Source organism: Thunnus albacares, chromosome 18 (assembly GCF_914725855.1).
Source record: "Thunnus albacares chromosome 18, fThuAlb1.1, whole genome shotgun sequence".
NCBI classification, from domain to species: Eukaryota; Metazoa; Chordata; class Actinopteri; order Scombriformes; family Scombridae; genus Thunnus; species Thunnus albacares.
Window position 1 is genome coordinate 14,949,462 of NC_058123.1, and position 15,456 is coordinate 14,964,917.

Sequence of the window (15,456 nt, forward strand, 5' to 3'; positions counted from 1 at the left end):
ACACCTATCACATATAACTAATATTTTATACTTAGCATTATGGAATGTTTATCGTAACAGTTTACAGCTGCACAGATGGTAAACACTTACACATACAGAAAGGTAGGTGGTAAACTGAGTGAAGGTGCATTCAGGAAGGTGTTTTTTATAGCTGCTGAATAGTGAGTCAGTCTGTGACACGATATCACCAAGAAACAGCCGCTGGCTAAGTCTTCTTTGTGAAGAAAAATGGCAGCTTAGCTTTGAAATCGTTATATTGTTGGAAGACAATTGTAGTATTAAGGTTAATATTATTATTATCATTTTGTCAATGAAACACTCTGTGTGTGTGTCAGTCCTGTTTTCACAGCACCAGCAGTCTGTTAACAAAGTATTATTCTCTACATAATCCCAGCGTTGGCCGGCAGGAAAGGCATGTTTATGATATTGCTGGCAGATTATTTACATTTATTTACACACATGTACACACAGCAGAAAAAAGAGGTTGTCTGTTTTACTTCATGTATTTGTGTGCATATGCTTATGATTGTAAGTATACATGAGAATAATACACACTTACAAAACATGTTCATTGCATCTTATTGTAACAACATGAACATCTTTTGTGCAAATTGCATTTTGAAAAATGGCCAACACGAGTGGAAACAAAAGGGGAAGTGGTTTCATTCACGTACATGTCATCCTATCCCAATATTTTATAGTCTATTGGACTTTTTTCTGGCATGATTAAAGTGGTTTATTATAAACAGTCAGCGCAGGGTGCACTGAGGGATACTTTAATAAAGCAACCACAAACATTTGTGATGTTTTCACAAATACAAAACAGTGTTAGTGTAGTATGCAGCACAAAATCCCCAGTATTGAATTTCAGTCATTTAAATTTATCCTACAATAGTTTAATTCATTTTTACATGCATGTGTTCTTTTATTTCTAAATGATGATTTCTGCTTTTTCCGTTTGAGTCAACCTTATTAATGGTTCTGTGTAAAGACAAATATCTTTGTTGCAAACAAGTTGGTTAGAGGTGACTATGAAGAACTGTTCAAAATCTGTGACCTCATGTCATGCTAGAAAAAATAAACATGAGATAAGTTTTCCTGCAGTAAAATTCATTACAAAAATGTAGAAGATGAGAATAGTAGAAAGAGTGAGAGGGAGAAAAAGACTGACAGTAAAACAAGTGAAGAAGAATGATCATATTTTTGATATTAATTTCTCTTCATTGAGAGGAATTCAATATGCTTGGTCTGCTGGTTAAAAAGGCAGTCTGAAAAATATTCATTGCCATGGCAGCTTGTGTTTTTATAAGGTGGCGGCACACTCTAGTGTCCAAAGAATATTACTACAGGAAAAAACATCTAAATAAACCATGATTTTAGGCTATATGTATGGTATGAACTAAAGCTTTTCAGGAGCTACATGAAAGTTTGATTAATCAAGTTTAGATGATAAATTATCTGTTATTGGACAAGAGGAGCACTGGGTGTATTTGGGCTTAATTTATCTTCGTCTTCTTTCATTTCACTTCAATTCAAAATCACATTACAAAGGACAGCAAAGTGTTTAAAGTTCATAATACATGCAGGCATGGTGGGACAACACCTCACCACTGAGAAGCTATAGTTTTTGATAAATGTTCATCTGTTTAAAAAAAAGTTATTAAATCAAACTCACTAATGTATGCATGCTCTGGCATTGAACAGACACACCTTAGAACTATGGAAGCCTTTTGTATGAGAGGCAAAACATATTCATGAATCTACAAGTCCAGTCCCTCTTGACTCATAACTAATCACTTTTGTTTTAATGCTCCCATGTGAAGGTGTTGCAGGGATTCAATGTGATTCATTTCACTGATTACCTTTAATGCATTGAGAATTTGAGGGTATTTCCCGTTATTATTGTTATGAATATCATAATTACACATGTGGTTATGACTGTGATTATAATTACTATCATTAACTCTGATTTCTGTTCATTTCATTTAATTTCAAAAGTTTCAGTAAGTGTCTTAATGTATGAGTCATGATTGTCTTTAATTCTTTCAGAGAGAATTTGGAAGAAAATCCATTATTTAATTTGTAAATAACCAGCAATTCATTTTTTGTACACCCTCTCCAAAACATAAAAAAGTGAACAGTGATATAGTGTAAAACTATAAGTGAGGTGTGTAAGATATTCAGGATGTTCAGTGCGTGGTTATGTAAGGTGTCGCCTGAAGAAAAAAAAGAGAGGTCTGTGTGCCAGAACTAAAACAACATCAAACAGGAAGCAAATCTCAAAACTTGAAGGTTGTGGAGGAAGTTGTGGAATGAAAGCCTGATTTCTGCCACTGTGATTGTTTGTTGCCCAGGAGGAGTAAATCTGACTTTGGTGTTGTGAGAAGGTGCAGCTCAAAATGTCACTTCAGAGGATAAAGTTACATTGTTCTAAGGCATTTGCAGCTCACTGACATGTCTACCTGTCAGTCAGTGAGATTCTCCATTTCTGCTGCTGTCAGCCCTAATGCTACTCTGTCATAGTGTGCTGCCCTGGAGCTTTCGAAGGTGTGTTATGGCTTGCTCAGGGACATGATACTGCAAGAATCTGTTGTTGAATGTGTTGTTCACAATTCACATCATATTACAAAATGTAGTAATTTTTTTTTTTTGACAGATGGCAACAGCAGCTGTATCGTGTCATGTTTGACGCGAAATTATTTGCCTCTAGCCTGTCCATGGATGCACTTACGCTAAATGTCTTTAGCTTAAAATTTTTCATGATTTATGGGTTCTGTGTAGCTATCTTGGGCTAATTCACTTCATCTTTCCTTGGAATAATTATCCTTCAATCCTCAATCCAAGTAATTCTCACGCTCATACTCATAGTATTACTTGAAAGTGTCAAATAGATAGAAAAATACAGCAAAAGCATGGAAATAAATAGACTGCTTATCTTTAGTATTCACATTTAAAGCAACTGACTCTCTCACCACTGAGTTGATTAATATGACCACTTACTGTGAATATTAAAAAATGGACATGTATTGTATTAGTGTTCAATTTAAGTTATAAAATATTCAAAAATGTGTTGGTTTTTTTTACTCATTTTACATAATGCATACAGACAAAGACAGACGCAGGGATACATAAAAGCTCAATTTCAACACATCATGCATGCTTGTTAGTCGAGTAACTAATCAAATCTGAACAAAGCTTTTCATAACTTTTCAGAGCTAGATATTATTGTTGATAATGAGAGGATTTATTCTTAGAAAGGTTTCGCTGCATATCGACATGTAAGGTATGGTAAGTATGCACCTTATTGCAACAAGTTCACTTATCACTACTGTAATTTTTGATTTGTGAAGATTTTGACGGGGAACATTTCTTCTTAATATCTCATGAATAGCTAAAATGATGAAATAGTTTTACAGAAATCTGTTAACATGTCTTTTCTCCATTAAAAGGTGCAATAGAATCAGTAGCAATGAAGGTCAAAGAACCTCACAAGCCAGATAAAAGAATAAGTTCATTCATTTTTTTCTAAGCCATTTGAAACAAAAGGATCATGTAAAATGGCTTATGTTCTTAAGAGTTTCACATATTTACAAACTACAAACCTTCTAGTGGGTCACCCAAATGACTTTAAGAAAACTACTGAAAAAAATTATCTCCATTACCAAGCAGAAGACTTAAACCATGTACATGTAAATCCTCCTAATAAACACCACAATAAAAAAGCTCATAAGCCAATAAGATCACAGCAAAACTGGAATTACAACAAAACTAATAGTCTATAGCCACACTAACGGCTTTGTGTGGTTGTATAGTGCTGCATTGAGCTAAATACTAAAATTAGCATGCTAGCATGCTCTCACTGACAAAACTAACATGCTGATGATTAGCAGGTATAATGTTTATGTTCACCATTGTAGTATAATGCTAACATTTGCCAATTAGCACCAAACAATAAGTACTGCAGGTATTTGGTCATCAATCAAAGTAGGTGAACAAATTTAAATTTTGGCTAGGTAAAAACATGAATGTCTGTACCAAATTGGCAATCCATCCAGTAGTTGATGAGATATAATAGTTCACAACCAAAAACTCACGGTGGCACTAGAGGAAAAGTTTGGTAATCACCAAAGTCATTAGAATCTGTCATCTGTGCACCACAGTTATCTATAACAAATTTTACAGTGATCCAGTAGTTGTTTAGATATTCAGTCTGAACCAAAGTGGTGGACCGACTGACAGACCAACCTTGGTATCCCTACAGCCATGCTGCCAGTGTGGCTACAATGGTACAGAAACAATACAAGATTAATGTTAATAGAAACTTTTCAGCTATACCATGAATACCTGACATTTGCAAACCCTAAAAGCAGATTGCCAGATGTATAAGAAAACCAGGCCACATGTGTGGTATGTCGTGTGAAGCATGATACATTGTTTGCACATGCAAACCAACTGCTACTCCGTTGTCTTACACTAAATGGGTTCTTTACATGCATTTCACTCATTCAAGTTTCTTAAATAGCAACCCAAGTCTAGCCGCAGAGTCCCTCCTTCTAAGACAAGACGTTTAATCTCTACCATCAGCTGGAAGTTTAAATGAGCTGCGGGGAACAGGAGAAGACAGCCAACTCTCCCTTCACAGGCCTAATAGTCTCCACCATCAGCAGCACTTCATACACAACCACTGGCTGGCAGATTAGAAAGGAGGCTCACCGCAAACACAGACGGACGCACGCACAGTAGACATGCGAGTGGATTCAAAGTCATATATGCATGTGCCTCTGTTCAAAATATACTGAGGAAAGGCACAAATTATAAAATATACAAATACAATGCACAATGACTTTCTAATGGGTAATGTAGCAATCAACCCGCACACAGACACGCACTTCCTTTGAGTTGACTGTAGTGTGAGTGTGTGAAAGCAGCTTTGGTTGCACCACAGTCAATCTATCTTTGTAAATTGACATCACATTGTAGGCTCTCCTTTTTCTAAAAGAGCTTTCTGGTTACTTCATACACTTATCCATCATTTATCTATAGCTTGGAGTTGAGGGCATAGGAAAAATGCACATCCTCTTCAAGCACCAAAATCAAAGATTATGAATAGTTATACTAGTCATATGAACACAGGTGGAGCTCTTTAATGGCCTCCACCACTCCTTTGCCTGGCAGTGCAGTGCAGCAAATCAAAAGCAGTGGTGGAAGAGGTATTCAGATCCTTTACCTAAGAAAAAGTACCAATACAGCAATGTAAAAATACTCCATTACAAGTAAAAGTCATGCATGAAAAATCCTACTTAAGCAAAAGTACATAAGTATTATGAGCTTGATGTAGTTAAAGTATTGCAGTAAAAGTAGTGGTTTGGTCCCTCTGACTGATATATTATTATATATGACATCATTAGATTATTAATACTGAAGCATCAGTGTGTAAGCAGCATGTTACTGTTGTAGCTGCTGGAGGTGGAGCTAGTTTCAACTACTTTATATACAGTTAGCTGGTTTTGTCCAGTGGTTTCCAACCTCGGGGTCGGGCCCCTCCAAAGGGTCACCAGATAAATCTGAGGGGTCTTGAGATGATTAATGGGAGGAAAGAAGAAAACACAAAGTTCTGCTACACAAATCTGTTTTCAGTTTTTGAGTTTTTCCTCTAATCTTTGGTTTTTGGTGAAATAATGGATCATTTGAACATTTATTGAAATGAAACCATGTGAGAAGTTTAGAGGGAAAAATCACTATTTGGTGGAGTTGTCAACAACTCATATTTTAAAAGCTTGTTAGTTTATCCATTATGTAAAATTTTCATCTGAAAAGTGACTAAAGCTGTAAAATAAATGTAGTGGAGTAGAAAGTACAATATTTCCCTCTGAAATGTAGTGGAGTGGAAGTATAAAGTGGCATCAAATGGAAATATTAAAGTACAAGTACCTCAAATCGTACTTAAATACAGTACTTGAGTAAATGTACTCAGTTACTCTCCACCACTGATCAGAAGAGACAATCATGGACTCAAACACTCACTGGTTACATGTAGGTACAACATCCTGACAAGGGGGGAGCCAAACACAAACAACTGTGAAGGAAGAGTGGCTCCTTACACACAACAATGCTCCTCGACCGGGATGGCACAAACTCTAGCCATGCGTGTCCAAGAAGAGATTTTTGAATGTCCCACTGACACAACTTGTGTGGAAGTGGGTGAGGAAGGAAAAGACTAGGACCATGATGTAAATAATGTATGTGAAAGGGGTCGTTCATAGTAAAAAAACACAGAAAATTACCACCCAACTCTACAGTTCCCTTCAGCTCTATGGATCTTTACAATGTCTTTCAGCTCTTTGACTTGGTTTTACAGCCAGCAGCTTGACTTTACTATTTATCTTCTTAAGTCTTTTTAGTACAAAATTCCCTCTTTGTGTTTCCCTGCAATGCAAGGATAGTTACAAAAATAACTGTATTACAAAATTTGTACTAAAAAGGAAGGAAGATATCCACTAAATTTGATAAACTCAGACCTCTGAAGCTTCATACAAGGACAGTGGACTTTGTCCCCCATCACGTAGCTACACTGAAAGTGCATTAGAAAGAGATATTTTAGTGGCCGGTATTAACAGGAGGAATGATTACAGCAAGCAAAACCTCTTTCAATTATCATATGGGCACCTGACTAATGTTTTGACTTGAAAAATTCTAAACACATATCCTTTAAAGCTGCTTGCAAGTTGTTTTGGCAGACAAAGACAAAACAGTTGTGGCATGGGTCAAGTGGATTTAATTTGCGAGAGCTCTCTCACGAGGGTTTGTGTTAATGCCTTGGGGCTTTCATTCAGAGTGTCTTAACACCCTGAGGAGTGAAATGACTTGAATGCAGAGACTTTTTGTTCAGATGACAGCTTCACAGTTGCCAGGTAGAAAGCAGAAAACTCCAAGGTATTCCTGAATTATTTGATGGATAGATGTTAAGTGATTTCTGTTTGCTGCTCCTATATGCTGCCAGTGTACAAACGCTGGAACATGTCGAATGTACTATTCCATTGGGTCTAAACTTCAAGCATTAGCTTCAGTTCAGGACTTCCCACCTGCCTCATTTGATCCAGCTTCTCCTCAGCCATTGTACTCAACCTGAAATAGGATATCTGCTGCCCTGTGCAGCTGTCCTAGCCTTTTTACTCTGCTGATGCTTTTTTCAATCATGCCCTTCAAAGCCTGTCTTGTTAAAAGTACATCTTTTGGGGCACAATTAGCTGACAAGCTCCCTAAATCCCACATCTTCTACCATGTAGAAAGTTTGGGTATCCTTAACCCTAGCACTTTATCCAGTTCTTTCCTAGGGATTATGAGAAAAGAATAGAAAAGATATTTAGGATGCCAAGTTGAAACATGTCAGACACATTTTCTGGAGTACAATATAACTTAGCTTGACCAGCCTCTCTCTGATTCAGCATTGGAAGAGATTTCTGATGCTTAACATGAAAAAGCTTCAGCATCAAGGATGCATCATCATTATATGTCATTGCTAAGAGCACGTCAAGCACTGGACCTGTAACAGTTGTGTTGAAGGAGTAGCTAGCAGTAACAGCATTAATACAAATAGCTAAAGCAACTCCAGAGTAACAGTCCATATTTATCCATCATTAGCTGGATAGCACACAAATATCTGTACCTTATTTTGAAAGATCAAGTCAAATTGTTACACACCTAAGAACAAAGGTGGCTCCATCTCTCCACTCATATAAATCACAAATGATACAGTAACTCAAGTAAACACCCGTGTGCTCAACTAAGAACTGGTACCTTACCCTGAAGAGCAGCATTTGCATTAGCTTTTTTTGGTTGGGGTTTTTTAGGATCTTGGTGGTGTCATTTTGTGTTTCATTGCCCCAACTACAGTCTCAGGTTGCTGTAGCTGGGGCTTTTTGGAAAAAAAAAAAAAAAAAAAGACTGTAGAAGAATCCTGATTTATTTTGGTTGTCTGAAGGCAGTATGTTCAGTTGGCTCTTTAATGAGGATTATAGGGACAGAACACTGTATCCCTCAGGGACACTTCTGTCGATTGGATCTTTTGAAATGTTCTTTTTGAGTATGTGGAACCATATATTTTGATTTTTTTCATGTGACCATCTTGCTTGTTGACATCTTTGTTGCTATCTAGTAGTGTATATTGCAAGGTCATATGGATGGGGACACCATTTTGCGCAAGACTTACCAAATGGTCCCGCTCCCTTAACCTGGTGCGCTTTGCATACTAGAACTTGTAAACCTGGTTTACCTTCAGCTCTCAGTCTTAATTAGCTCAAATTGTATTGAACTAATTGTATGAAAAATTTCAGTCTGGCCTCCATGCTTAAAATACTGAGAGAACTCTCTTCAAGGTGGTGAACAATAGTCGATATCTTTGTACAATCATTCATTACTGTCCCTTCTCACCATCTCACTCGCTGCCAAGGCTCTATTAGCTTTCAGCTTAAGAACCGAAATGTTGTCAATCCATACTTTGATACTTCAGTAGAAACAAAAATGTTGTACTGTCAATTATATACATAGGTGAATTTGTAGATAACATAATGCTGTATTTGATTTTGACTTCAGTATTTTGCCTTCATGATCGTCAGATTTTAAACCAACACCCACAAATCTTTTGTGTGAAGTTTAATTATATGATTTAAATGGCCCAACTATTGTACACAATTATGTACTGTAAATTCCTTTGAGCAGCAGATTCCCCTAGTGACCACTTAAAGTTTCAAGAAATGACTAATATAAAGTATATCCTTTCTTTCTGTCATTTTACCAGAGCAAATGGAAATATATCAACCTAAGATGATGCAACAGTTGTGTTTGTGTAAATGTTCTTTTGTGGTTTTATTTTTGGTATTGGTTTCATGCAAATATTTATTCTGTTGTCTGTGTTCAACCGACAGTATATGGCACTGAAGGAAACAAAAGGTCTTGACGGTTTTCTACAGTCCAAGTGTTTTTATGTTTTTCCAGCAGTGGAACAATTGCACTTGGCTATGACCTTTTGAGTTTGTGCTCTCTGCAAGTGACAACAATTAAAGTCTGGTACAATCTCACAGAAAAGGCCTCAAACTGCTGCTTATATCACCCATACTCATCCTGCTACAGGAAACACCACTTTATAAATCAATTAAGTCACAAAAGGTATGTATCTGTTCCTAAATACATATTATAATTTAACAGTAAACAAAATTCAATAAACATTTAAGAAAAAATAAAAAAGAACTTACCAAAAACTGAATCAAAGTACTATTTTCTTAAAAGACATCACAACCCCCCTCTGTCTATCACACACTTGGTACATTCCCCCAGGAACACCTCCATAAAAGGAATCCAAATTGACCCAGTCTACACAGTAAATTAAATTCATCTCTACACCTCATTAGGAAGCATCCAAGCGAAACACATGATGTCTGCAAACAAATGGAGATTGTGGATTATGTCATTCTTCTCTGTCCTAAATATGCAAATGAGAGACAGTTATTAAGGAACAAACTAGAACATAAAGGGATTAAACATATGGACCTTAAAAAAATCTTTGCAAACAGCTCTGGAAATTTGGTGTTAATGCATGTATTCACCTATCTGCAAGACAAAGGGCTGATAACAAGGATTAAGAACAACATAACATGACAGTTGGTGGCGATAATGCTCCCCAGTTGCAATTCAACATTGAAAAGAAGGGAAAGAAGAAATTCTGGTTTAGTAGTTTCAGGGTCTGACTGATTGCAGAAGAGAGGAAAAGTAGGCGACTCACACAAATCCACTAAATAAACATGTTGAAAAGTTAAAATCTGTGTCATGTTAACTGAATAAAAACCAACTGAAATGAGAATTTATTTCAAAATTTAAAATGTGTGTGATATTTTGCTAATAATGCCTTACAAACTCTACCATCAACAGGCCTCAAATTGTCAGTAGACATCATAGACTATAAAAAAAAATATGGATGTAGTCATTGTGACATCACCCATTGGTTTGTGGACTGCCGTTTTGATGCCTCGACTTTAGCGATTAGTCCATCGCCATCTTTGATTTTTGGAGCCAGAAGTGACCATATTTGGATCATGGGTGTATAAAAAGAACGCTTCATACATCCATGATTTGAATGAGAGAGTGGAATTGACCCTAGCACTAGGTGCTAGCTTCGTTAGCACCTATGGTTAACTGTGCCAATGCTAATTTTCGCTAACGAAAAACAGGCTTAAAACCATTAAAACAAAATGTACTTATAGGAAAACTGAACAGCCGACTCCTTTACCACAATAAAATGCCGAACAAGTCTTTTTTAGGCGACCAAAATGTTACAGTTAAATTTCATGAACTGAAAACACACTGTGAAAAAGCAGCAGTTACACCTGTGCTCAGTGAATCTAGGGTTACACCATGGTTACGTCACATAATCAACATTGTCGCCATGGAAGTGACTCAATCACAAGTTAGCTGTGCCCTAAAGCATACGCTGCTATAAATTGTACCATAATTTACAAAATGAACACCATGCTGTATCGAAGAAGACTTGATACTAGTGATTGAGCCATAAACTCATTAGGAAAGTGTTTACTGAGGTAATAAATCAAGCGAGAAGCAGGGTACATTTTCTCATAAACTTCAATAATAATACAATAATACAATCAGATTACTTGCAACCAGTGGAGTCGCCCCCTACTGGCCTTTAGAGAGAATTCAGGTTTAAGGCACTTCCGCATTGACTTCACTTTTCAGACCTGGAGCTTTTAAACACATTTTATGGATCATGGATCCATTTTGTGGATCCCTGATTTTAATTCAGCCTTCCCCTTCCCTTTGTTTTTCTTCTTCTTTGAAGTTTTACAGCAGCTAGCACCCTTGTAGCTGCATTACTGCCATCTTCTGGTGTAATTCCCTTTCAGTGTCCAGTTTGTACAGGGCCCTGTTTTTCCCAGTACCTCCACATTCAATGCAATGACTGTTTCTGTAACTGTGGCATTGTAAACTGTCTCTTTGCTGCATACTGTTTTTCCTGGATATTATAAGCCCATACTCTAAGGTTTCAGATTCTTGACATTGTTCCCAACAAGACCAACAGTCTAAAGTCATGCTAGTGGCTCTGTGAGGCTGTTCTTAAGCACAACAGTGCTTTGAGCTAAATGCGAATGGCAGCATGTTAACATGCTCACAGTGACAAAGCTTGCATGTTGATAGCAGGTATAATGTTCCCAACATGTTCACCATCTTAGTGTAGCATGTTTGCATGCTAACATTTGCTAATTAGCTGTGAGCTCAAAGTACAGCTGAGGCTGTTGGGAATGTTATTAGTTTTGCAGGTATTTGGTCATAAAGTATTGGACAAATAAAAAACTTGACCTGATGATGGTGTGAGATGAAAGTTTAGGGTATCATAGTTATTACAATTCATCCTCTATGGGTCATGAGTGTCTGTCTGGAACTCACCAAGGTCATTAGGATCCATTGTCTTAGAACCTTGAATATCTGTATAAAAGTTTGTGCTAATCCATATATTCAATATTGAGATATTTCACTAAACAATTCCAATGTTTGACCTGACAGAGGGCCAATTTCATGACAATCCATCCAGCAGTTGTCAAGAGTTTTTTAATCCGAACCATAAATGTTAGTGTCATGGTGGCACTAGGGGAAAAGTCAGGGGATCATCAAAGTCAGTAAGATTCATCCTCTGGAGACGATTATCTGTATATAATTCCATGGCAATCCATAAAGTAGTTTATTTCAGTCTGGACTAAAGCAGTAAACTGACCAACATTGACCTCCCTGGAGCCGTGTCACTAGCATGGCTGAAAACCAGGTTATGTGTGCTTTTTATATTAGTGTCTCATTAATGTTCATTAGTCATTAGTCTTTCTTTTTTCATATTCCTTCCCCTACTTCTTACCACACTACCTCTATTTTGAACTGAATACAAATCCTGTTGTTTGTTTCCATACTTTTATATTTATATTATTACATTTCTTCACTATGCTTTTTCCCTCTGTTTTTCTTGTTTTTCTGTTTTTTATGTTCTGTGTTAATTTCTGCATTTCCATTTTTAATCACTTCTTTAGCCAATTTGTCCACTGTCTCATCTTCAGGAATGCCTGCATGTTCAGGGAATAATTCAGTCTCATGCCTGTTTGTTGTGGTGTTGCAGCCAAGCTGACATGAGGTATAATTTTTGACCACTACTAGTATATCTTTTTCTATCATATATAGAGCCAGGTTCAACAGAATTCTACCCCAGTTCTCACTCCAGGAAGAACCCCGAAGACAGATTTACTGTGACTGCTTCTTAGTTTTAGATTTTATCAGTTTTAAGGTTTAGGGGGTCTTGGATGTTATCTAAAGCATGCCTCATCTCTTTTATGAGCCTGAAAGGAACTTCCTGGGATTCAAGGACATTCCTGGACATACCAGAGAGTCAAAATGAGGTAAAGGAAATACCTAATTCATAATTTCTGGATTTGAGAGTCATAATTTGTGCATTTGAGCATGTCAAAGTTAAAGGCGCTTTGACCTCACTGAAGTGAGACATGATGGCCTGCAGGCCCCCAGGGTCTGTGAATGTGGCCATGGCTGGAGCAGACCACACCACATGATTCCCATGCTCATTACCTCAGCTTTGTAGGTGGCTGGGTGTCTGTGTGTCAGTGCTGCCGTCAGTGTCAGTGTCTCTGTCTGAATACATACGTTTGAGTTCTGGGGGCTTGTGCATTTTTACACTTTTATGAACATAACCTCAAATATGATGGTGTTCTTTTTCATTACATGCTATATGTGATTAATACCGTATATTATTCATCAGGTTTTAGGTTATAGTTAATTGTAAAGCCACATCAAAGGATCTGACTGTGTAGTTACTGATACAACTCTGTTTTATAACTCAGACTTTACTTAGCTATGTAGCCATAAGCCTTCTGGGATTTGGAGGAGGGGGGGTTTGTGTTAAGACATTACTGTAGCCATGTTTTCAGTTGTATTGTTTGAAATTATCTGTAAACTATGTTGTTATATTTGGCCAGGATGCTCACAACGCTAAATTTACCAAACTATGCTGGTAAAATACATAAAATAAACATGTAAATTATGAAGAAAACCTTAATAAATTATCATATGATTCCATTCATTTATTTGTTTTTGTACTTAAACTTTACATCAAACTCTTACTTGCTGTTGTGATGTGTGAAATTAAAATTTCAAGCATTACAAGTGTACTGTGTGATGTATTTGTATTGGTATTCTGCACCAACACACATCATGTCATTGGTGAAGTATTGAAAAAGAACACTAGAGGGCAGCAGAGTACATGATATGCAGTACAAATACACTCTACACACTGTTTCACTTAACCAACTGGCCAACATGACAAGATGTGCTAGATCCAGATGTGCTGGAATTGTATAAAGTTTAATGACTTAAGCTTTATAAAATGATTCTAGCTAACAGATTTTCCTTAAAACTAATGTCTTTGTCAGGTCATATTTTTGTATTTCTAATGAGTAATCATGTTTCTCTAAGTCCTCAGTACTGACTGCTGAGGTCTGCCCCAGGCCTGCACAGCCCCACCAAGACCTGTTGAGGGAGGAGGATGACTGCAGTGGTAGCCCAGGGAAGCAGGGTTGGTGGGGGGTGGTCGTGGTGGTGGGGAGGGGATCAGGAAGTTGGAATGTGGGTCCCTGTGTGTGATGTGATTGTTAGCAGAAACGTGTCAGCCCCAAGCCCACCGCCACCAACCCACCTCCACCACCACCACCCCTGAGTCCAAAGCCCTGCTCAGGTTGTGAAAGTCGAGCTCTGTACGTGAATATGCGTGTGTGTCTCTGCGTACACACGATATACCTCTTAGCCCTGCATTGCCATGGAGGCCCAGATACCTTATCATTGCCTTTTCTAGTGGAACAAGGGTAAACTCACTCACGAGGTTGAGGTTGAGGGTGGAGGGTGGAGGGTAGAGTGTGGGGGGGGATAAAAAGACAGTCAAAGACTCTGAGCGGAAGGCAGACCACAGGCCCATGTGTGGCCATGGAGGGTGAGACCATACTGGATCAGAAGGGAGTGTGTAACTCTCCATCTTTATATAGGGAAACTGAAAGGCAGAGGAGGGTGATGGTGGCTGAGTGGGAGTGTGAGTGTGCACACTGCTCAGCAAATGAGGCATCAATCAGTATACATCTCATCTTTTTCCAGTCATTACACTTAACAACCCAACCTGCAGTGTTGCCATGTTTTCTCACTTCCTTGGCTTTCTGTTCCACAACTTTTTTTTGTCATAATGCTCAGTTTTGCACTTCCACTCTTTAAGTTTAACCAATGTAATCCTGTCAACCCCTATAGGATAAGTCATAATTTCAAACACAAAACTATATGTCACATTTTATTTTATGTTATGCTGCTGGCAGTTTGGTTACTTTAAAGGTGCAGTCTACTATCCAGCAACATTTGTCTTCTGAGTTGACAGTGGAATGTTTGCTGAATATACAAACAGCTGAGCCCTGAGTATCCATAAGAACTTCATCCACACAAGGATGAGTCATAATATTCCTTTGTTTATGTCTTAGAAATTGGTCACAAAATCCACTCTTCGCTTGTGTTAGAGCTCCCATATGAAAATATGTTGCAAGCAATCTTTGTGTGAAGAATCTTGAATATGAACATGTTGGATGAAACTGACATAAGTGTTTATATTTACATCAGATTCAATTTTTTTTTTTTTTTATCAAATTAGGCTATTTATTCAGTCATAGCTCCACCTGGAAAAAAGAAGTAGTCTCTGCAGCTTTTGTTTTCCCTTCTCTCCCTCTTTCCTCCTCTCTGGCTCAGCTCCTGAGAGCCAAACTCTGGATGGGTTTTTCAGCCACAAACCTCACGGCAGGGCCCACATGCATAAACGATGCGTACGCACAAAAACCATGCATACGCCATTTCCCGCACATAAACTGGTGGGCCTATTTATAAAAACAGAATGTGCTGTGAGACTGTGCGCACCTCACGCCTTCTTCAGACCAGCCGTACATATGTTTTTCTAAAGAGATCTGAGGGTGATGAGATGAGGTGGAGATAAAATATGAGGTGGGAGACAGAATCTTTTAGTAAAACATTGTTTTAGGTTTATAACCAGCTAGACTGATTGTGTGATTATTTATTTTTTTTATTCTTCTTATTTTATTTATTTATTTATTTATTTATTTTGTGTTCAAAGAGATTTGTAAAATCAAAGGCGCATTTCTTAAGGTAACATTGATGAATTACTTTTGTACGATTAATTTTGTCATTCTTTTAATTTACATTGGAGTTTTATTTTGCTGTTAACAGACTTTTCTTTTTGTTTTATCCTTAGCTGTGACACAAGTCCGTTTAGATATGAGCGCTACAAACTAATAATTGATTACATTTCTGGGGTCCATGTGATGAATTAATTATATGGAGGTGATAAAGAGCCGC

The 15,456-nt window shown here is 37.6% G+C and overlaps 1 long non-coding RNA gene across 3 annotated transcripts in view; it reads right to left on the minus strand.

Annotated features, from left to right (window-relative positions):
* The window catches only part of LOC122967948, a 100,944-nt gene that overhangs the window by 61,896 nt on the left and 23,592 nt on the right, over positions 1 to 15,456 (minus strand). The gene's annotated exons all lie outside the window — the stretch shown is intronic.